Source organism: Cryptomeria japonica, chromosome 9 (assembly GCF_030272615.1).
Source record: "Cryptomeria japonica chromosome 9, Sugi_1.0, whole genome shotgun sequence".
Classification (NCBI taxonomy): domain Eukaryota; kingdom Viridiplantae; phylum Streptophyta; class Pinopsida; order Cupressales; family Cupressaceae; genus Cryptomeria; species Cryptomeria japonica.
The window spans coordinates 414,067,014-414,089,591 of NC_081413.1; positions in this window are offsets into that span (position 1 = coordinate 414,067,014).

Genomic DNA, 22,578 nt, shown 5'->3' on the forward strand with positions numbered 1-22,578 from the left:
GGGCCTATTTGTCCTTTCGGCAAGTTACACTATAGGAATAGCTATACCCAAGGCTACAACTTTTGCTCTCACTTGATTTCTATAGAGTCTCGAAGGATTTACCGCATGAGGTCGTTCCCAAGAGTGATGTGTCTTTTGGCAGGCCTCTCTTAAAAAGATAAAACTTTGAGTGTTACTAACACTTTTCTCTTGCACCTAGGACCACGAAAGCCAAGGGAGAGGATAGTTTGTGTTAGAAGTAGGACCACTCGACAAACTCTTTTGCACAAGTGTGCTAAACACAAAATACACTTGTTCCTTTTAACTTGTCATTGCAATGATTTTTAATCTATTTGGAGATGTTGCTCCAACAACCATGATGTTCTTTTTAACTTCAAAAGCAATGTGTTTGAGTAAACTAGAATTTGAAATCCTGGTCAACTAAAATAAGAGCATGCATGCATGAAGTAAATCGTTTTTCAAAATAAGACAAGTTGATTGTTCTTTTTATGTGCACTAAAATTTGAAGTGTTGAGTGTGAGTTTTGCTTAACTTTGATGCAATAAAATGAAATTTTCCTTTGTCTTGTTTTAAGCACCAAAAGGAGAGTGTATCCTAACTTGCAAGAAATGAAATTTTATGTTGTTCAATTTTTAAAGCACCAAATGTAAAATTTGTCCTAACTTCCTAGAAATGAAATGTTTTTTTTTTTTTCAATTCAAAAGCACCAAATGCAAAATTTGTCCTTATAAACAACACAAGGAGTTAGTCTAAACCTACACAAGAAACAAATAGTTAAGAAAATAGAAACATATGGTGGGCTTCTACAAGCCTAAGAAAAGTGACTTTTTTTATTACATGGTCATTTATACAATGTTCTGTTACAATAGCGCTACTCTGTCTTCAAACAGAAGCGTTATTTAACACAAACGCGCTAATACAAAGACAAAAGCGCTAAAAGAAAAACTTTGACAGCAAAAATAGAAGCACTAAAACATGTTCAAATGTGCTACTTAAGCCTTAAAAACGCTAAAAGATGGGCAATAGTGCTAAATTTGAGACAATAGCGCTATTGTAAATACAATAACTCTAGAATATCAAATTGCAATAGCGCTACAACGCGATCAAAAGTGCTAAAGTGCGACCTGTTTGTCAAGCTCAACATTCAAACAGGTTAGTTTTGTAAAAAAAAATTGCTTTTGGGTGTTTGGATTCACGTCGGGTTCACCAAATGATGCTCTGCGAAATGGGGGAAGGTTAGACTAGAACCTATGGTGGAATAACACACAAAAAACCAAGAAACTATCAGTGTTAGTCAACCAAAAACTCATCTAAGCAGGCATATCAAAAAAGACACCAAAAACATGAAAGAATATTTAACAATGAAAGTAACTATAATGAGGCATCTCCAAATGCCTCCTAACATGCTCTTAGCTCCTTCTCCTTTGTTCCTCTCCTCTCCAAGTTCCAAACTAGTGTAGCTCTCAGCAGCTTTTTGCACTATGGATGCTTATGGAGGTTCAAGATTGAAATATTTACTCTAAATGTGAATAAAAGCTAATACTAAATGCTATGATGCTAAAATGATTTATTTTAGACCAAAATAACAAGATATTAGTGGTTAGGTTGAATGAATAAATTCTTTTTTCAAAGAATAAAGCTTTTATCCAATGGATAAACTCTTGTGCAAAGGCAAAAGGGATAACCATGGTCAAAACAAAAAATGCTTGAGGAGACACATGAGTGCAAGTTGAATTAACCATAAATGGTTATGTAAGAGCCATTAATGGTCATGTAAGAGCCATTAGTGGTTTTAGAAGACTTTAGGGGTTAGTTTGTTGAACACACAAAGCATTAAATGTTTTTCAAAGACTGAAGTCTTTGAGAAGTGACTCCAAGTTGCTTAGGAATGTGACAATAATTAGAGGATGGATTAGGCTAATTAGGAAGGGGTTAGAAGAATCTAGAAGGGGGTTTAGGAGTGCAAGTGGGTTTGGTGGGTGAGGGAAAATAGGATTTTAATTAAAATAAAATTAATTTATTTCAAGAAATGTGTGCAAGTTACATTTGTAGGAAAATGCAAGTGCGGGGGATTTATGATTTAAATAAATGTTTTATTTAATTTATTTAAAAGAGGAAAAGGGGATTAAATGAAATAAATACGATTTATTCATTTAATTGATTTGTGAATTTGGCTAAATGAATTAATTAAAATAAATTGAATAATTTATTCAATTAATAAGAGAATGTTTGAAGATGAATTAATTAAATATTAATTTAATTAACTAATGGATAGTGGATTTTTAATCAAATAAATATGAAATATTCATTTAATTAAACTAGACAGATTTATGTGAATACACCTTCATGGACTTCTGATAATGCATGTTTATATTATTTAGTTTCTAGACATCTAAGAAGTGTACTATCCAAACCTCATCTAAATAAATCATTAGCTATAATAACATACTGCGAACCATTCTAGGTTAGGTTTCTTTTCTTATTTTAGGTAAGATTTCCAGGGATAATTTGGTCGCATAGATAGGAATAGATGTGGCTGTATCAGGATGAGTCATGTCCAATAATAGCGAATACTATTTGGGTCTTAGGAGAATCATAAGCGGGGTAATATAACTCTTCCACCAAGAAATCAAAGCAAAAATTAGACTCCTGTAACTCAGGTATAGATGCCAAGGTAGCCATAGCATCTGCTACTCTATTTGCGGATCTAGGAATCTGCTGGAATGATACAAAAGCAAAATACTTCTTAAGATCATCAACCATCCTCTTGTAAGGCATTAGTTTCTCATCTCGAGTCTGATATGTATCATTGATTTGATTAACCACCAGCTGAGAATCTCCATAGATATACAATTCTGCAACCTTCCATTCAATAGCTAGTTTTATGCCATTCACCAAAGCTTCATATTCTACAATGTTGTTCGTGCAAGGGAATAGAATCTTATAAGACTTTGGGATTGAATACTTCTAAGGAGTAATGAATAATATGCCAACACCTGAACCATTTTGAGTAAAGGACCCATCAAAGAACATTTTCCAAGGTTGTTGAGTAAGGTGCATTATAGATTCATCTGGAAACTCTATGTGTAGTGGTTGAGTGTCCTCAAGCAGAGCTTCAACAAGTTGATCAGCAATTACCTGTCCTTTTATGGCTTTGTGTTCCACATATTTAAAGTCAAACTCTGTAAGGATCATGACCCATTTCACCAATCTTCCTGTAAGTGTTGCCTTATTGAGAAGATACTTGAGTGGATCAATTTTGGCCACTAGCTTTACTAAATGTACTAGCATGTAGTGTCTCAGTTTTTGTGATGCAAAGACTAATGCCAAGAATTATTTTTCTATTATAGTGTGTAGCATAGGAAATCGGAAATCATCAAAGCAAGTATCAAAACATTAATCATTATCTCAATCACGAAAGCAAATTGCCATGATCAATCCTAACACACTCAATAGAGACATAAAGACAAAACATTCAAAACTAAATACTATGCAAACCAAACGTAGATCTGAATGCTTCCTTCATGCGGCTCCATTGTTCTTCTTTCCTCTCCAAATAGCCTTTGTTTGCGGATCTCACCTTCAAGTGCATACACATGAGATGAAAGCAAATAGACAAGATTATGGCGCAAGAGTACTCGAAATGTGATTGTTTTGACAAAGCGATTATTTCGACAAAGTAATTACCTTTGATTGAAGAAAAATCATCCAATTTATAGAAAAATTGGAGAAAAGATCAAATTAGCATGAAAGTGATTCGAATGGAAATTCAAATCAAGAATAGAAAATTTATGACATGTGTATGACAAATTGCTATGCAAGGATTTATGATGATTTATGACAATTTAGGACAACTTTCTATGCAAGGATTTATGACAAGATTTTGAAAATAGAAATAGACATTTAGGAATTTAGGAGAAATTAGAAAATTAAGTTGCAAATAATGACTTGGAATTTAGGAAATTGATGAAAATTAGGTAAATTAATTAATAATTTCTCATTCATTAATTAATTTACAAAAATAGGAGGAAATTAATTAGCCAATTAAATAAACATTTAATTGTGACAAGAAGACTTAGGATAAATAAATAAATTATTTAACCTAGAGGGAAAATGCCAAACAAGATTAAATGAATAAATCATAAAACCTTGGAAGATGAATTAGAAATGCAAAGACGACAATTAGGTCTTAACAAAGGATAATTGATATCGATTCGATCATGATTTTGGATTGATAAATGATTTGATTGGTAAATGCGCCAATTGATGAGGAACAATGACTAATTGATCCAAATTGATATGATTGAGAAGGAGGACGATTAATGACAAATCGATCACAAAATGACAATATTGACAAGTTGATAAGGATCGACCAAAATCATGACTGAAAATTGGTTATCAACAAGACCTAATTCGAAAGCGAGACAATTGAACAATGCATAAGAAGGACTCGATGCTCGCAAATGACAAAGACCAAGTGTGCAACATAGAAGAAATGTTAATGCGACGCAAAAACCTAAAATAAGGCAATGCGCGAATGTTAAAGTATGACTCCACAAGCGTTGACCATTTTTAGGTGTCTACATTTTGCCCCTCTTTGAGACAATGAAATTTTAAGCATTGTTTCAAAGAACAATAATGAAAATGCCCCAGATGCTGATAATGACATATGCATGCCCCCTCAAGGAATTGGCCGGAAACATCTAGAAAAGAGGCCAATTGATCGATAAGAATGATAGAAAATGATAGGATCAAACGAACCGCCAAGACGGACAGAAGAAATGTTAGTAAGAAGAAATTAGACAAAGGACAGTTAGAGACGAAGAAAAACTTGCTTTCAGTAATGCACTTTGTAAGTGAGAACCTTTATTTTAATGTAGCAAAATGGATGCGTAGCATCATGGCATTGAAGGCCAGAGCTGAAATGCAACCCTTTTTGCAAAAGACAGACACATCACAGACAAACAACAATCTCAAAAAAGAAAGGGACCATGAACCATCTCGGTCACCCTAAATCACTCAGTGACATCATCGAGCAAGATAGGAACATGATCGAAAATAAATCAATAAATGATAAGACTCGCTAATTCCAACAAGTCAAACAAACATCTTGATCTTCATTGTCAAAAGTTGAAAGTGTTGATAGGATGATCATGCTGTCTGGTTTTAGGACATGTGGGACCCTGTCTAAGACAAGACATAGTCTGGTTTCGAGTATACCACACCCTGTATAAGACCCATGATAGTAGTGACAAGACAAAATGATATTGATGTTGATGTTCGAGTGATATGACAATTGTGATCAGTTTGAATGTCTGGTTTGATTGAAAAGGTTCATCTATTTAAGCATGATTCCATTAAAGCGCAGCATTGGATTGCGAGTGTCGTTGGAGGGATGCTCAGTGATTTGTCTTATGCACAAAAGGGATCATTTATTTTTTTGTTTTTGTTTTTCGAGATTTTACAATTTTTTTTGTGTTCATTTTTTTCAAGACTTTATTTGATGTTTAGGGATTTTTTTCAGGACATTATTTGATTTTTAGAGATTTTTTTCAGGACATTATTTGATTTTTAGAGATTTTTTCAGGACATTTTGCAATTTTTTTGAATTATTGCAGGACATTTTATAATTTTTTTTTGAATTATTTCAGGACATTTTTCAATTTTTTTAATGATTTTTCCCTCAGTGTCTAGCAAGGCAAGAAATATGATAGATGAATAAATAGGCTTTCTGAAATGATGGTGGATAGAGGGAAGACAAAGGCCTTTTATTATGGAGACAACACAGATGCAATTGTCAAGGGCTATTGCGTGACGGGACAAGAGACTGGATATGACAATGTAAAGCAGGAACATGGCATGAGGGACATGTCAAGAGGTTTTTGAAACCATGTTTAAATTTTGCGTCCTTATGTCAAATCAAGATCAAGGAATGAAAAAGAGTGTATGGATAGTGATAAGATATGGATAGGATAAGCAAGACCAAGAATGGATAAGGGACATGGACTGAAGGTCGGGATAGGATACGGGATAGTGGCAGAAAGTTGCAATAAGCTAGGGAATATGGATGAAAGGTTATAATAAGCAAATGGATAAAAACCAAAAGCTATGATAGACTAAAAGCTGCAAACAAGATGCATGATGCTCATGACGATCCTCAGCCTTGTCAAGATCAAAGGTGGAAAGAGGAAATGGACATGAGGGACAATAGGATATGAAGGGTAATGACATGGTATGATAGGATAATGAAGGGCAATAAGATATGAAGGAGGAAACCTGCCCCCAAGTACGGTGTGCAAGAAGTTCATAAATTATGCATGACGCCTGTTTGCCAGGTTTTCATCACGGTACTTGCCCAAGGCGCCTGTTTGCCAGGTTTTCACCAGTGGATGAATTATTTTTGCTTTACTTTTTTTGTTTTCTTTTGTCTTTTTTTTTTTTCACTTTTTCTTTTCAATTTTTTTTTTTTGTATTTTGACTTTTTCAATAGAAGATGGACACATGATAGGGGATGGAAGAAGGACTCAAGCGTCTTTTTTTTTTTTTTTGGATCATAGCCTTGAAAAAAAATGGACCATGACCTTTAAAAGTATGCTCAAAGATGTTGGTAGGATAAGGAAATGGAAAAAGAGATGAAACTAAGGCAAGGATTTATGCAAAGGATGGGATCAAAGGGATCGACGGATGAAAAATATGCATTGGATAATGGATAGGGTATTGGAAGAATTGGGCTTTAGTGGATGGAAATGTTGGCAAGATAGACATTGGCACACACCTTGAGGGGTGATGGACTGATGGAGGACAAATGTATTTTGGATATTGAGATTTTGACGAAGGAAAGGCTATGGATTTTGGGACATAAGGGCCCAAAATGGATAAAGAAGGTGATGGAGGAATATACTTGGAATGTTTGGATGGAGGAATAGCAACTTTGGATGCCAAGTTGGATGTTTCTTTTTGTGCTTCAAGAAGTTGCTTAGGGATCCACATGGTTTTTGATTTTTCATGCTTTTGTGGTTCCTTGGAGTGCATTGCTTGCATAAGGGATTTAGGAACCCATATATATTTTGACTTTGCTTTATTTTGCTCAGTGGGCCTTTGTGGCCTTTTGGATATTTCTTTTTCTTTATAGATCATATTTTTCTTTGTTTTGACATGTTGATTATATTGGACATGTTGATCCTTGAATACATGTGGATTTCTAGACTTATGACTTTTATACTTGGCATCCAAATTGCTTGGAGGGGGAAAGGAATGCACGGATGGATATGAATGAAATGGACTTATTTTGGATTGATGAAATTTACTCAAGGATGTGTGCCTTTGTTGACCTTGCATAGAGGACGAAGGAATATAAGGACCTAAGATGGATGGAAGGGATGATGGGGAAGGGATATGTTTGGATTTTGATGGAGGGATACCAATGTCTTGAGAGTGAGTTGTGTAGACATGACCCTAAAGATCTTCTTTGATATGGAGGGGTTCTTTCTCATGAAGGTCTACTCCTTTGCCTTTATGAATATCTTGACTTGTAGGATACTCTTTTCTTTGGGAAGAAGACGCGAGTCCATTATGAGGTGGACATGATATGAGAGAAATAATGAGATCTTGAAGTGGATCGGATTTCACCAAAGTGGAAGAACCCATTATGCATATCGAGGGTTCATGAACATCTTGCACTGACATGTTAGAATCATGAGGGGGATTAGGATCATGAGGGGGACTAGGATTGTGTTGTGGACATGGTTCAATGACAGGCTCTTCAAGAGATGGAATGGGAGAAATAATGGGATCATCAAAAGAAATGAGACCTTGGAGTGTATATGGAGCATTAGGACAAGGAGATGGAGGAACAAGTGGATCTTTTGGAGGATCTGAAGGAATAATTTGATCTTGACAAGGAGGAAGATCATTGGAATCTTCTTTAAAGGTGCTTTGCTCTTGACTTTTAATGGGATCATCATAAAGGATGGAAAGGATATCTTGATCTTTCTCAGGAAGTGGAATGTCAATGGGATTTGAAAGGACATTTTGTTCATGAAATGGAAGGGGATCATTTGGGATTGGATGGACTGGGATATCTTGATCTTGCCTGGGGAATGGAGTGTCAATAGGACTTTGGATAGGATGGACAAGAATAGGGGAATCATCATGAGTTTTTGGGAAGATGAGATCCTGGTCAACAATTGGATGGGATGATAAGGTTTTGGGATCTTGATCTTGATTTTCTTTAGGACTCATTTCTTCGTGCTCTAAATTATTCTCTTGACATGGGATTGGACTTTGGATATGCATGGGGGATTCTAACAAGGGATCAATGGTTTGGCATGAAGGAAATGCACTTTGAACATTTGTGATGGATTTTGGTAAGGAACCAATGCTTGAACATGAGGAAGAGGGACTTCGAATGGGGTCCTCTAAAATAGGTAATGGCAATAAAGTGCATGGTGGCATTGGGTCTTGTATTTCTGAAACATGACAAGGATGCGCATCATGAATTGGATTATCTTGGCAATCAATTATGGATAGCTCTTGGATAATTGCATCCTTGGGTGTATTGTTTGTTGAGGACAATATAGAAGGTTCTTGTAAAACATCTAAAGGTGTAGGGATAGATGCCACTAGAGAGTCAATTTGTTCATGGGGGGATGAGACATTGCTAGACATAAGTGTATTATCTTGATCTTCCTCAAAGAACTCACTTGGTAATTTCCTTAAGATCATTGCAATAAAGCCACCTTTCTTTCGAGGTTTTGACATGGTTGTATCTGGAATTTGAACTTGTTTGGCAAGGAGTTGGTTCTGATCTAATGTCATGTTTTGATATTGGACTTGGTTCAATTGTTCTAACATGTTTGAAACTTGGGTTGGTGTGTGCTGCAACCTTTGTTTTTGAATGTTTGGTTGTGGTTGTTGACATTGATATGTTGATTGAACTTGTTGATATTCCACCATTGGTTGAATCATTTGTGGACATTGTATAGTTGGTTGGACATATTTCTGAAATTGGACCATTGGTTGTATTGGTTGTATATGTTGAACAATTGGTTGAACCATTGGTTTTGATGGTTGAAAATCTGATTGATAGTGAACACCTTCTTCTTCTTGTTGTGGAGGCACATAATGTTGAAATTGATGTTGTCTCTTTTCTTGAAATTGTTTCATCATCTTTATTTGTGAGAGGAGAGTTGGTATGTCTGATCGTTCAAGAAGAGATCTTACATAAATTGGCTCAATCTTTGGATTTTGACCTGGAAATTTTTGAAACACTTCGGACATTTGTGATCTATTCTTCTCAATGTTTTTCACTCTTTGTTCCAATATCTCTTCTTCTTGAGCTAGTTTATCCTCTAGTTTTTGTATTTGGAGAATTGTTTCATCATAAAAAGTTTGATCAACATTGCTTTGTTGTTGGGTTGGATAGAATTGTGATTGCATTGTCGGTTGATATGTCAAACTTTGTTGCATCATTGGTGCTTGGAACCTTGTTTCAATAGACATGTCACTATGCAAATGCAATATTTTTGGAATTTTTCAAGGATAATGTATGATATGCAACTAAATGCAAACTAAATAAATGAGAATGCAATCTATGGCAAGAATGCAACCTATGTTTTTGGTGTTTTTCAAAATTTTGACAAACTTTTTGGAATGCAAATCTAAAAGAGACCCTTAGGAAATTGAAATGATGTCTAGACCTCAAAGGACAAAAGGACCAAGTGACAAAAGGACAAATGACAAAGTCTCCCCTATATGCTTGGATACTAAGCTAGGTTTGACCAAATGACAATAATGACATAAAAAGAAAAGGTTTGACAAGGTCTAGACTTCTTAACAATGACTTAGGGTTTATCAAAGATTTGGATTACTCAAGTATGACAAAACCTAGTTTTTGAGACTATATGCAAAGGGACAATTACTATGCAAATGACCCTAATATGATATGATAATGACCTAAGCTTAATGAAGAGACTTAGGGTATGCAAAGTATGAATGTATGATAATGGTATGACTTTAATGCAAGAGGACATATGCAAATGGATGACCCTTACTGATATGCAAAGGAGTATGACTTAGGTGAAACCTAACCTTGGTACTTGACAATGAACTTTGCAAAATACAACCTAGGATGAACCTAAATGTAAGTGACATGAATGTTAAGACAAGGTTTTGAACAATGTTTGACAACCATGTTTGAAGGTGTTTTGAAATTTGTTGGATGAAATGCTCTTATGTTTAACCTTGTTTTGAATGAATTTGTCTTGCTTTTGAAATGAGATGCAATTCAACTTTTGACAAGTAAAGAAGACAAGATATTTTAACATAGACTCAAGACAATCATTCTCGTTCCCACATTTCTTATGGTAGGCAAGGACATTAGGTACTTGAGAGGTAGACTTGTTATTGGATTCAAGGAGAATACATAGATGCTTGACCCCACGAGCTCCCCTCCACGACACTCACTTCTCAGGGCAGCCAAGCATCAATCCCCATGGAAATATCCCCATGGCGAACTTAGTATCTCTTCCAAGTATCTAAACTTGTCCTTCTCAAGCAACTAGAAGGGTTTTTGGCTTCTAAAAACAAGGTGTTTAGTAAGGATTTCTGTTAAGCGTTACTCCTTGATGTCACGCAAGCATGATTGAGACATTAAGCCCATCAAGATACCAAACAAATGTAGTCGCACAAGCACAATTTAGACCGTGAGGTCCTACTTAGATGTTGATATGAGAAAGAGTTCAAGGGTCATCACTTCCCAAGTAACTACAATTCCCATGTAACCCTTCCTTCAAAGCTTTCGCTCATCAGGTATTTGTTTATAGTGAGTTAGAATGCCAAGGTATTCTAGCCGTACTCACTTTGGGTCATTCCCTTCTCACGATTATCACTTGCTTGCAAAAGCAAATGGTCGAGAAGGCAGGCCCTCTAAAGGTGACAAACAATCAAAACAATGAGCATGGTATCGAAGATCTGGATTTCTGATCACCCTAAGAAGGATGAGAGCATACTCTCCTACTCCAATGTCACACTCAAAAATCAAAGCAAAAACATGTTCATCCCAACCTATTTAGAAATCACTAGGTGCCTAGAACATTAATGACAAACACCAAGTTTAGTTGTTTCTCCAAGGCAACCTGCAAAACCCAAGTTAGAAGTTTGAGGTGTTTATTCTTTGACTATCGATTTTGCATAAAACATGTTAGTAGTTTCATTTGTTGTCTTTTCCATGCATATGCCAAGATGCTGCACAGATAATTAGTGCCAAAAACCAAAAAGCAGAAAATAGAATGCAAAAACAAAACAAATTTTTAAGCAAAACACTGTCTTTTTACCTCTATTCTGGACTTTACACAGGCGCAGAACTCATGACACAGGCGCAAAACTCATAACACAAGCGCAAAATTTCTCTAACACAAGCACATAATGCATAACATAGGCGCAGGTTCTCTGACATAGGCGCAGAAGTCCCCAGAAAGCCCTGCACTGCCCTATTTTTGGGTTTTTTGGCCTGCAAATCAACTTAAAAGCACTCAAAAACACAGTTAAGGGGTTAGATGGTTATTTTTCACGTCGGGTTCACCAATTAATGTAGCATAGGAAATTGGAAATCATCAAAGAAAGTATCAAAACATTAATCATTAGCTCAATCACGAAAGCAAATTGCCATGATCAATCCTAACACACTCAATAGAGACATAAAGACAAAACATTCAAAACTAAATACTATGCAAACCAAACGTAGATCTAAATGCTTCCTTCATGCTGCTCCATTGTTCTTCTTTCCTCTCCAAATAGCCTTTGTTTGTGGATCTCACCTTCAAGTGCATACACATGAGATGAAAGCAAATAGACAAGATTATGGCGCAAGAGTACTCGAAATGTGATTGTTTTGACAAAGCGATTATTTCGACAAAGTAATTACCTTTGATTGAAGAAAAATCATCCAATTTATAGAAAAATTGGAGAAAAGATCAAATTAGCATGAAAGTGATTCGAATGGAAATTCAAATCAAGAATAGAAAATTTATGACATGTGTATGACAAATTGCTATGCAAGGATTTATGACGATTTATGACAATTTATGACAACTTTCTATGCAAGGATTTATGACAAGATTTTGAAAATAGAAATAGACATTTAGGAATTTAGGAGAAATTAGAAAATTAAGTTGGAAATAATGACTTGGAATTTAGGAAATTGATGAAAATTAGGTAAATTAATTAATAATTTCTCATTCATTAATTAATTTACAAAAATAGGAGGAAATTAATTAGCCAATTAAATAAACATTTAATTGTGACAAGAAGACTTAGGATAAATAAATAAATTATTTAACCTAGAGGGAAAATGCCAAACAAGATTAAATGAATAAATCATAAAACCTTGGAAGATGAATTAGAAATGCAAAGACGACAATTAGGTCTTAACAAAGGATAATTGATATCAATTCAATCATGATTTTGGATTGATAAATGATTTGATTGATAAATGCGCCAATTGATGAGGAACAATGACTAATTGATCCAAATTGATATGATTGAGAAGGATGATGATTGATGACAAATCGATCGCAAAATGACAATATTGACAAGTTGATAAGGATCGACCAAAATCATGACTGAAAATTGGTTATCAACAAGACCTAATTCGAAAGCGAGACATTTGAAGAATGCAGAAGAAGGACTCGATGCTCGCAAATGATAAAGACCAAGTGTGCAACATAGAAGAAATGTTAATGCGACGCAAAAACCTAAAATAAGGCAATGCGCCAATGTTAAAGTATGACTCCGCAAGCGTTGACCATTTTTAGGTGTCTACATAGTGTAGTTCATTTCATAAGACACCAATGTCCTACTAATGTAAGAAATAGCTCATTCCTTTTTATTGTCATCCTGTTGTGTCAGAAGTTTCCCTAGTGATGAATCGGTTGCTGATACATATAAAATTAGTGGTTTACTCTGAATCGATGGTATCGAAATCGGTGGATTCGACAGGTACTCTTAGATTTGTTGAAGATGTTGTTCACACTGCTGATCCCAGTTTTAAATTACTCCTTTTCTCAATACCTTTGTGAAAGGTTGAGCTTTGTCTGCTAGCTGAGAAATGAATTATCTAATAGATTTAAGATGTCCCTGTAGACTTCTCATTTGACTGATGTTCTTCAGAGGTGGCATTTCTATTATGGCTTGGACCTTCTCAAGATAAAAATCGATTCCCTTCTTTGAAATGATGTAGCCAAGTAGTTTACCAGATGTCACTCTGAATGCAAACTTCTTTTGATTTAACCAGAGTTTGAACTTTTCCATTCTGTCGAGTATAGGACCTAACTCTTGAATATGTATTGATCTTTTCATAGTCTTCACTAAGCTGTCATCAACATAGTCTTCCATATTCTTATGCATCATATCATGAAAAATGGTTGTAACTTCTCTCTGATAGGTTTCTCTTGCATTCTTTAGCCCAAATGGCATGATGTTCCAACAAAAGGTTCCCCATGCACAGGTGAAAGTTGTATTTTATTGATCTCCAAGAGCTATTTTGATTTGATTATATCCAAAGAATCCATCCATTAGTGAGTAAATTTAATACCCAACAGTCATGTTGACTATCATATCAATGTTTGGTAATTGAAAGTTGTCCTTCAGACAAGCTTTGTTAAGATCTTTGAAGTTAGTGCAAACTCTGATAGACTTGTCTGCCTTTGACATAGGTACTATGTTTGAAATCCATTCAGCATAATCTATAGCTCTGATGAATCTAGCTTTGAGAAGTTTTTCTAGTTTAGTCTTGACTAATAGTGCTACATGCGGGTGCATCTTACAGATTTTTTGCTTAACTGGTTTTACTCCTGCTGTAATTGAAAGATGGTGCATAATGAGATCAGGATCCAAGCCTGGCATATTAGAGTACATCCATGCAAAGTTTATTTTCTTTTCTAAGAATAGCTAAGTGAACTCCTTCAATTCTTCTGCTGATAGTGATTGAGCTACATGAATAATGTGTGGTGTCTCCTAACTCCCAATGTTCACTGGTTGAGTTGGCTAGATCAATATGGAGGACCTTTCCTGGAAATGACTTGGTAGTATATCAAGTATCTCACCTTTAGGTACCTCGGAGTGGTTTTCACCTTTAGATACGTCCTTCATTTTCTCTTTTTTAGATTCTGACAACACCATAATGTGGTTTTCGCCATCAGATATTTTATTTTTTCTTTTTCTTTTTTTTGTGACTAAGATACTTGATATCCACTTCAGTATTTTCACTCTGTTCACTAGTGTAAGAGTCTATAGGTTCAACTGCATTGAGATAATAGGCTAACGTATAGTCATTGGAAAAAGTAGGTATACTCATGGGCTAGTTTTGTAAAGTACAGTCAATCAATTCAGCGTGTACTAAGGATAAATTTTGGATAGGTTCAAGAGCGTTCATGGTATTATTATCATAGCGGTAGATCAAAAAGTTGAGTTCCAGAAGAATACCTTGCGTAAGTGTCTCAAGACCAGGAAGAGTCAGATCATGATTATCAAAGTTCACGTTAATATTTAGTTGATCTAATCCAATAGACATACTTGTTACATCGTTCACTACGCCAGGCTGAATGCCATATTGTGGTTTAACAATGATAAGATCAGTAGACAAATTTTCATTATTTGTATCAGTTGATTCAAAATTTGAGGCTAAGTAGATATTATCTTGAATGGGATTGTCATCAGGGTCATCAGGTGAAGTTTCCAAGTCTTCTTCAAGTGATTTAGTAAGTGTATGTATGGTATCAACACCAACATCTTTAATACTGCAAGTTCTTTCATGTTGTGGTTCATTTGTCATTTGTATCTGACACACCTGTTGACATGATCTTGATGTTTCTATGATTTGTTGTCCTTTACTCCATTTAGCTTTTTCTGGACTGATAACTGGTTCTTGTTCTGTATCTTCCAACTCTTATTGTGTAGTGCTATACCTCATTTGTTATATTTTAGGATAGGGGTACATAGATGAGAAGCTTTCTGGTATTCTTTTTTCAGTCCTTGTTCATAATTTGCTTGTCTCTTTTCTCTAATTTCCTATATTTCTTTCTCTAGTTTTATGTGCATCATCTCTTGAGTATCATTTATGACACCACTAGACTCTTCTAGAGTTTCTGTAGTGGACGTATCTGAGAGGTCGTCGAGACCCCATTCATACTCATTCGAATTAGTCTCTAAATCATCTACTTTCTGCCTACTAGTATATGTGTGGTGCAGGAGTACCCTTCTAGGGTCTTCCTCCTTTTGGTTTTTGTTGGTGTTTTGCTTCTTTAAGAAGCCATTGTAAACGTAATAAGAGCCATGAGCTCATTAGTCTTAAATAGGTCCTATTTTAGATCCTAGGTTCTCTTTTCTTGTGGAGGAGAGGTTATGTGTGCCATTGATGAGTTTGGGGTCCTTTTAGCATGGTGGTGTCCATAGGATAACCCAATGTAGGCCTAGGAGTCAAGAAAGGCAACTTTGCAAAAGTTGCTCAAAAGTTGCAAAAAGTTGCACGACAACTTTTCAAAGTTGTCAAGCAACTTTTCAACCTAATAGGTCAAAAACCTTAGCTTAGCATGGAGAACCCTAATTTTGGCTCACAGACTAAGGAAAGGATACTATATATAGTTTCAAACCCTAAAATGATGGGTTGGATGTTAGTTTTTGTACGGCCCAAGAAAAGAGACCTTGACTGTGACTGTAATTTTGTTGCCAGTCAGCACAAATGGAGCATCAAAGAGTGATAATGGATTGTTTTGTAGATTAAACTATGTTGAAGGCTTTGTGTTGTGTTTACTCTTCCATTTTGAGCAATTATCTTTAGTGTGTTGTGCAGGTTTTGAGTCCTTTGTAAATATTTTGTAAAACACTCTTTCACTGTCAAGTTTTGGACTATTTTTTGTCAATGGTTTAACAACTCCTATCCCCATTGTGGAATTACCATGAAACCATGGGGAATAGGATTAAAAATCCTATACATTACTTCAGAGCAAGCAGGGCCCTTGAAGATCTAGGGAAGCCATCCAAAGACCCACTCCTAGGCGAGACTGGACACTGCCCGGCTAGGAAGGGTTAAGGTTGCAGAGGTCCGTGAGAGCAAGGAAGGTTAGAGGAGGATGCACCCTTTGGAGAAGTTGTAGAGGGGTGTGTGGACCACCATTGGTGAGAAGGAGGAGCTTCCACCAATCTAGACAAGGTGGTAGAAACACTAAACCTTCACTGTGACCCTGGCAGGCCTAAAAACCCTCTTAAAAAAACCCTTAAAAACCCCAAAATTCAATTAGGATAGTGTACGGACACTTGGAGGCCTAAAATATAGAAAATATTTGAGCTTTTTCCAATTGAATAGCAGTCCTTTTGGGGATTTTCACAAGTTGGGTCATCATTTGCAAGAGGGAGCCCTAAAAATCCGGAATGGAGGCCTAATTGGGCTCATTCCTTGTAGCCCTATTTTGCAGGATAGAGGCAAAATTGTGAGATCGGTAATAGATAGGGAGGCCTAAATCTCTTGGGGGTACATGAATGGTTGGAAAACCATGCCTAGAACCTGTCCTAACCTTTCTAGGACCTAAGAAGGTGTAGGATAAGCCAAACCCTTAAGAGCCTAAACAAAGGTTCTTTTGAATCTCATGGGTAGGTGAGACCTTAGGAGAAGTATTGCAAGTTGTTGGTGGGTGGATTGGGCAATTTCAGGGGATTCCTCCGGCAAGGGAAGTCCTAGAGACCCTAGGGTGTGGTTAGAACACCTAGCGATCCAAGGAGAGGATCAAAGAGCATAGACTGGGCTAGTCTATCCCATACCCATTCCCATCAGATTGGTATCAGAGCAAGTTAAAGATTTAATGGATCATGGATGTCTCTATATTCTGGTTTATTAGTAGGGGATAACATAATGGTCACTAATGTAGAGCTAGCTAGGGAGGTAGAAGAGAAGAAGGAGAAAAATAGACTCCTTGAAGAAGCTATGAGTGAGATAAGGGACAAGCTGCAAGAAGTGGTTGATCAGAGGACACATGGACTCTGGGGTGAGGACACCAAGGATAAAGGCAAGAAAAATATTGACATAGATGACATTATACATAAACTAGACCCCTTGATCAATGAAGAACCTTTTGTAAAGGCCATCAAGGCTTTGAATACTAAAGCTTTTGAAGGATTGCCACATTTGAGTGGAAGGATGGACATTAACACTGTCATGGAATGGATTGAGGGTATGGAGAACCACTTTGAGTGTGAAGGTGTGACAGAAGCTCAAAAGGTTAAGGTTTCTAAATCAAGACTAAGGGGAGCAGCCTTGACATGGTGGAAGTACCTACAAGAAGAGAGAGTCAGCATGGGGAAGCTACCTATTGCAAATTGGAAGCCCATGGTGAGTAAGATCAAGGAGAACTACTTACCAGAGGATTATGAAGTCCAACTTCATAAGAAGAGACAGGGATTGAAGCAAAAATATCTTGATGTGACCTCCTACACTGAGGAGTTTCAAAGCTTTGTCTTAGATCAAAAGTCCAAGAAGAGGAATCTATCAAGGTGGCTAGGTATCTAAGTGGCCTAAAGTGGAGCATTCAAGAGGAGATAAGCCTATGGACTCCTACCACTATCCAAAAGTGTCATCAACTTGCTGCTAAGGTGGAAGAGAGGAACAAAAGGAAGGGAGACTCTAACAACAAGGGTAGAGGCAAAGGTAGAGATCAAATGAATCACCGAGGTGGTTACCAAAGCAAGGCAAATGAGCAAAGGAATCAAGGAGAGTCCAAGTTGACTGAACATAGCAGTGAAACCAATCTTAGAGGAGGCCATACTAGAGGAAGAGGTGCACAAGGGGGTCCAAGTAGGGGTAGAGGTACCAGTAGGGGTAACTCCTACTTTGCAACCATGAAATGCTACAACTGTGGTCAACTAGGACACCCAACCTATAGATGCCCTGACAAGCCTACCTCATCCAATAGTGGAAAGAGGCTTGATTATGCTCATGAAGACACATCAAGTAGCAAGACACCTGAGGTGGACCACATTGAATTAGAGATTGGAGAAAATCTAATGTTCAATAGACTCTTGATAAGACAACTGGTTAAGGATGAACCTATGCATAGGAGAGCATTGTTTAGGGTGAGATGCAAGATCCTTGGTAAAGTTTGCAAGGTGATAGTTGATTTAGGGTGAATGGCTAACATCATATCAGATGAAGTAGCCAAGAAGTTGAAACTCACAAGGATACCCCACACTAGCCCTTACAAGGTGACATGGTTGAATCAAGAGTAGAGTGTGCTTGTCAATGAATAGACTTGGGTAGAGTTCTCTATCGGAGGATACAAGGATAAGATCCTTTGTGATGTGTTACCCATGGATGCCTGTCATCTACTGCTAGGTAGACCCTAGCAATTTGATAGGAAGGTGATCTATGATGGAGAGGAGAACTCCATTTCCTTCAAGAAGGATAGCAAAACCTTTAAGATTCAGTCTTTGATAGAGAATGGTGAGGGAACCTCAAGAACACCTAGTGTCTTATTGACTACTAGTAAAGAGTTCTTACACTTGCTACATGAGGAGGAGATAGTAAGGTGTGCCATCTTTGTGAAGCCAAAGGAGGAGGAAGACAAGTTGCAGATAGAGGTACCCAAGGAGGTGAAGCAAATGTTGCAAGAGTATAAGGACATAGTGAGTGATGGAGCACCTGCAACACTTCCACCAAGAAGGTCTATAAGCCATCAAATAGACTTTGTTCCTAGTGCATCCCTACCCAATAAAGCTACATATAAGCTCACACCTAACCAAAACAAGGAGGTGGCAAGGCAAGTGCAAGAGTTGTTGGATCAAGGGCTGATCAAGAAGAGCATCAGCCCATGTGTAGTCTCGGTAGTGCTAGCATCAAAGAAGGGAGGCAAGTGGAGACTTTGCACTAATTCAAGGGAAATCAATAGGATCACCATAAGGTACAGATTTCCTATTCCTAGAATAGAGGATCTGATGGACTGTTTAGGAGGTGCCATGTATTTTACCAAGTTGGACCTTAAAAGTGGTTATCATCAGATTAGAATTAAGGAGGGGGATGAGTTGAAGACTACTTTTAAGACCACAGTGGGGTTGTATGAAAGGCTTGTGATGCCATTTGGACTTACTAATGCTACAAGCACCTTCATGAGGTTGATGAATGAGGCAATAAAGGAATTCATAGGCAGGTTTGTGGTGGTGTACTTAGATGACATACTCATCTATAGCAAAACCAAAGAGGAGCACCTAGAACATCTGAGGTTAGTCCTAGAGAGGTTGCATGAAGAGAAGTTGGCAATCAACTTAGAGAAGTGTGACTTTTTGAAGCAAGAGTTGGTCTACTTGGGATTTGTGGTGTCTAAGGGAACCTTGAAGATGGATGCAAGCAAAGTGGAGGCAATCTTGAATTGGCCTGCCCCTAAAACAAGGACTGAAGTTAGGAGTTTCCATGGTTTATCCCAATTCTATAGAAAGTTTGTGATGAACTTTAGTGGCATATGTGCACCAGTACTTGGCACCATAAAAGGAGGCCTAAAAACCAAATTCAAGTGGACTAAATAGGGTGATAAAGCATTCCAATTATTGAAGTAAGAAGTAGCCACAAAACCCATCCTACTCTTACCTACTTTTGACAAGCTATTTACATTAGAATGTGATGCAAGTGGCATTGCAATAGGGGGTGTTTTGAGTCAAGAGGGAAGGTCTATGGCATTTTTCAGTGAGAAGCTTAATGAGGCAAAGAAGAAGTACTCAGCCTATGACCTAGAATTGTATGCACTAGTCCAGTCTCTCAAAAAGTGGAGACATTACCTACTTCCAAAGGAATTTGTGGTGTTCATAGATAACCAGGCTTTGAGTTACATTAACACTTAGGAGAAGCTTAGAAATAGACATTTGAAATGGATGGAATACCTCCAATCCTTCACCTTCACCATCAAACACAAAAAGGGGCAACTCAACAAGGTGGTAGATGCTTTAAGAAGGAAGTTGTTGACTGTTCAAGAGTTACAATTGCAGAGCATAGGAATAGAAGGTTTCAAGGACCTCTATGAAGTAGATGAAGACTTCTCATCAGCCTACAAGGTTTGCAAGGAGTTTGAGAATCATTTTCATGGTGAGTATGCAGAATACACTCTTCAAAGTGGTCTCTCATTCAAAGGCAATCAGTTATGTGTGCCTAGAGGATCCATGAGAGAAAACCTCATCCAAGAAAAACACAATGGTAGTCTAAGTGGACACTTTTGAGTCAACAAAACTTTGGATCTAGTACAGAGGTACTACTATTGGCCTAAGTTGCCAAGAGATGTGAGAAAGTATATGGAGCAATGTGGTGTGTGTCAAAGGGAAAAAGGAGGATCAAGTAATACAAGCCTCTATCAGCCATTACCGGTCCCAAATAGGCCTTAGTAGTGTGTGAGCATGGACTTTATAGTAGGACTCCCCAAGACAAAGATAGGTATGGATAGCATCTATGTGGTAGTAGACAAGTTTTCTAAGATGAGCCATTTCATTCCATGTAAAACTACTCATGATGCTAGCTATGTTGCACATCTCTTCTTTAAGGAGATTGTAAGGATTCATGGACTCCCACTAAGTATTGTTTCAGATAGGGATAGCAAGTTCATGGGCCATTTTTGGCAAACCTTATGGAAAAGATTAGGGACCAATTTTTCATTTATCTCAGCTTACCATCCACAAACTGATGGTCAAACTGGAGTCATTAATAGGGTGTTGGGCAACTTGTTGAGGTGTCTAACCAAGGAGTATGGGCAGACATGGGATCTAGTAATTCCACAAGCAAAGTATGCCTATAATGACAGTGTAAATAGGACCACTGGAAGGAGTCCCTTTGAGGTTGTCTATGGTAGACATCCAAGAGGAGTGTGTGAACTCAGGGAACTTGGATCCATGGAGATGAAGAGTGGCCAAGCACAGGACTTCACTCTAACCATCAAGGAGGTCCAAGAACAAGTCAAGAGAGCCATCCTAGAGTCTACTCAAAAATTGAAAGCTAAAATGGATGAGAAAAGGAGAGAGGTTCAATTCAAAGTGGGTGACTATGTGATGGTCCATCTGAGCAAAGCTAGAATGCAAAGTGGCAAGCCTACTAAGCTGAAAATGAAGAGGGTAGGACCTAGTAGGATTTTGTCAAAATATGGTGAGAACGCCTACAAGGTTGATCTTCCTTCAGATCTGGCTATATCACCAGTCTTCAATGTTGTTGACCTGATACTATATAAGGGTGAAATAGCAGGGCCCACTGAGAATAAAGCCAAGGTATTACAAGACCTAGATGTAAATACTTTACCTCAAGTCAAGCAATCCATAGCAGAGGAGATCTTGGAGTCAAGGGTGAAAAATTCTACTAGATACCAGGTCTATATGGAACACTTGGTGAAGTGGGCAGGTCAACCTAAGTCAGAAGCTACTTGGGTTGAAGAGGGAAGGTTCAAGAAACTTGGGATTGACCTGGCTCTCATTTCTCCCTTAGTTCCTTAATTTTGTGTAGAGGGGGAGTATGGTGTAGGAGCACCCTTCTAATGTCTTCCTCCTTTTGGTTGTTGTTGGTGTTTTTCTTCTTTAAGAAGCCATTGTAAATGTAATAAGAGCCATGAGCTCATTAGTCTTAAATAGGTCCTAGTTTAGGTCCTAGGTTCTCTTTTCTTGTGGAGGAGAGGTTATGTGTGCCATTGATGAGTTTGGGGTCCTTTTAGCATGGTGGTGTCCATAGGATAACCCAATGTAGGCCTAGGAGTCAAGAAAGGCAACTTTGCAAAAGTTGCTCAAAAGTTGCAAAAAATTGCATGACAACTTTTCAAAGTTGTCAAGCAACTTTTCCACCTAATAGGTCAAAAACCTTAGCTTAGTGTGGAGAACCCTAATTTTGGTTCACAGAATAAGGAAAGGATACTATATATAGTTTCAAACCCTAAAATGATGGGTTAGATGTTAGTTTTTGTACGGCCCAAGAAAAGAGACCTTGACTGTGACTGTAATTTTGTTGCCAGTCGGCACAAATGGAGCATCAGAGAGTGATAATGGATTGTTTTGTAGATTAAAATGTGTTGAAGGCTTTGTGTTGTGTTTACTCTTCCATTTTTAGCAATTATCTTTAGTGTGTTGTGCAGGTTTTGAGTCCTTTGTTAATATTTTGTAAAACACTCTTTCACTGTCAAGTTTTGGACTATTTTGTGTCAATGGTTTAACAACTCCTATCCCCATTGTGGAATTACCATGAAACCATGGGGAATATGATTACAAATCCTATACATTACTTTAGAGAAAGCAGGGCCCTTGAAGATCTAGGGAAGCCATCCAAAGACCCCCTCCTAGGGGAGACTGGACAGTGCCCGGCTAGGAAGGGTTAAGGTTGCAGAGGTCCGTGAGAGAAAGGAAGGTTAGAGGAGGATGCGCCCTTTGGAGAAGTTGTAGAGGGGTGTGTGGACAACCATTGGTGAGAAGGAGGAGCTTCCACCAATCTAGACAAGGTGGTAGAAACACTAAACCTTCACTGTGACCCTGGCAGGCCTAAAAACCCTCTTAAAAAAACCCTTAAAAACCCCAAAATTCAATTAG